General features: G+C 44.6%; 1 long non-coding RNA gene across 1 annotated transcript in view; it reads right to left on the reverse strand.

Annotated features, from left to right (window-relative positions):
• Nucleotides 1-927: 927 nt before the first annotated feature.
• Nucleotides 928-2,789, reverse strand: part of LOC103673172 — a 4,776-nt gene continuing 2,914 nt past the window's right edge. The window contains exon 2 of the long non-coding RNA XR_571341.2: nt 928-1,389. This is a non-coding gene — a long non-coding RNA (uncharacterized LOC103673172). The remainder of the gene's footprint in view (nt 1,390-2,789) is intronic.

The raw sequence follows: 2,789 nt of genomic DNA on the forward strand, positions 1-2,789 counted from the left end.
ATTTTCATTTCACTCTAGTCTCACCTCATACGTAGCAAAGAAAGAAATATTTTTAAGGCAGTCTGCTTCAACAATTGGGAACAAAATAATCTTAATTCTCTTCAAAATGCCTCTTTTTGTTACTAGGGTAACCAGAAAAGAGCTGCGTGCAGAGTTCCAGCGCGGCACACGAGCTCTGCCAGCGCACACCTCCCGGATGACACGAACAGGCTCAGCAGGTGGACCGAGGGGGAGGGCCAGCTTCCGGCCGCCCACGTGGAAGTGCCACAATCGCCCTGAAATAGGGCCACATCGAGGGGGCAAGCTCCTCCGACAGAACGGAAGCAAAGCTTGCAGCAAGAGAAAGACAAGGACCAGCAGACACGAGAGAGGAGAGGGATGTCAACACAATCTCACCAGAAAGGAAAACTCCCTGGGATAACTGGGATGGGGTGCGTGAGCAGAGAAACGCTTTGAGCCTACCTGGTGTACATGCTGTGGGGCCGGACCAGCGGGGGGAGAGCTCTGGCACCAGGAGGCACAAGGACAGAAGCAGGCTCTGCAGGTCGCAGCCGGGGCTGCAAATCAATGAGAGGCGGGAGGCACGGAAGCAGCCACTCTCTGGGAGCAGAAACGTGCAAAGACACTGGGGTGCAAATTTATCTGTCCTTACCGTCATCCCTACACGTGCGGACGGTAGACTTACATTTAAATAAGGCTTCAGAGAAAATGTGCACAGCTGTGTGGACAACACAAAATATGACGTAACAAGACAACCAGTGTCATTTGAAAACACGGACCGAATAACCAGTACAACCGAAAACGCCCGTCCTGGTGCAGACAGAAAGGTTGTGCTAAGAATTCAGACTTGGCAACAGACAGACTGAGTTCCGGCAGAACCAAGCAGACACTATAAATAAAGAAATTAATGTTCCTCGGGACAAGAGATCTGCCATTAATCTTTATTTATATGATTGTTTTCTGGAAAGCTCTTTATTTTCAAAGCTCTCTATTTTCAGCTAATTCTGGGACAAGTAGCAGAAGGCACATATGAAGAAATACTGTTATTACATCACAAAGAGAAGTTCTATATTTTGAAATCATTTTTCAAAATCTTTTTTTTTTCAGGGTATTAGTAAGAAGATCTAATCATGCAGAGCAAAAAAAAAAAAAATTAAGCAAAGGCCAAGGAGGTCAGGCACATGAAGGTAGACATGAGCTGTCTTCACATAGAATTTCATGTTGCTAAGATTAGGTAGACGTATCCATGTACATGTAACCATGTCAGACGGTACAAGTCCTCAGTGAACCCGGGTGTACCGAGAGAGGTGGGCTAGCTTCGCGCCAAAGCATTGTGTTCAGTTTCGTTTGTGGGCAGACAGTCGAAATACTGCTTCGTGGCTTGGGTTTCTAAAAGAAAGGGAAAATACCAGGGAGAAGACTTCAGGAGAGAAAGCCAGCGTGTACCACGATCGTCACTATTTATCACGCACTAGGGTGAAGTATTCCCTTTTACTCTATAAACCATTACTCATCATTTGCTTCCAAGTACAAGGAAAGAAAGGAAATTTATTTTCATGGAAAACCAGACCAGGTTTATATCCTTTCTCTGTACTAACACATATCAAACACCATAAGGAAGTCAGTATCTCTGATTACAGTTTCGCTGCTGAAATTTCACGGAGAATGGAGAGGCCGAATTTACAAGCTTAGTCCTGGAGAGGGGAATTTAAATGGTCCACGCCTGGATGGGGGACAGTATTGAGTAGCAGCCCTTGGGGAGGCAGAATTCAGTCTCATACTAGAGATTATTTCTCCTGGGGCATTAATGAAACATCAATTTCAAACACAGGAAATGAGAATTCCTTCATCGTTCAATTCATCGGTCTGCCTGGATTCTCCACCATCTCCCTAAAGTCAAATCTTTTCAAATAAAATGCCTGGATTCTCCATGTGCCAAGAGATGTGTTTGCTTTGGACACTGAGGGGCCTGCCCAGTTGAATGCACGACTGCATTGCCATGTTGCATTTAAAAGCGTACAGTTCGAGAGGATGTGGAGAAAGGGGATCCCTCTCACACTGTTGGTGGGAATGGATGTTGGTAAAGCCACTTGGGAAAACAGTGTGGAGGTCCCTTAAAAAGTTAAAAATAGAGCTACCGTATGACCCAGCAATTGCACTACTGGGTATTCACCCGAAAGATACAGACGTGGTGAAGAGAAGGGCCATATGCACCCCAATGTTCATAGCAGCATTGTCCACTATAGCTAAATTGTGGAAGGAGCCGAGGTGCCCTTCAACAGATGACTGGATTAAGAAGATGTGGGCCACATATACAATGGAATATTACTCAGCTATCAGAAACAACGATTTCACAATATTTGCAGCAACATGGACGGGACTGGAGGAGATAATGCCAAGTGAAATAAGTCAAGCAGAGAAACACAATTATCATATGGTTTCACTCATTTATGGAACCTAAGAAATAGCAGGAAGATTGGTAGGAGAAGGAAGGGAAGAATGAAGGGGGGGTAAACAGAAGGGGGAATGAACCATGAGAGACTATGGACTCTGAGAAACAAACTGAGGGCTTCACAGGGGAGGGGGATGGGGGAATGGGATAGGCTGGTGATGGGTAGTAAGGAAGGCACGTATTGCATGGTGCACTGGGTGTTATATGCAAGTAATGAATCATGGAACTTTACATCAAAAACTAAGGATGTACTGTATGGTGACTAACATAACATAATAAAAAATTATAGAAAGAAAGAAAGAAAGAAAGAAAGAAAGAAAGAAAGAAAGAAAGAAAG

Source organism: Ursus maritimus, unplaced genomic scaffold (genome assembly GCF_017311325.1).
Source record: "Ursus maritimus isolate PB19 unplaced genomic scaffold, ASM1731132v1 scaffold_4, whole genome shotgun sequence".
NCBI classification, from domain to species: domain Eukaryota; kingdom Metazoa; phylum Chordata; class Mammalia; order Carnivora; family Ursidae; genus Ursus; species Ursus maritimus.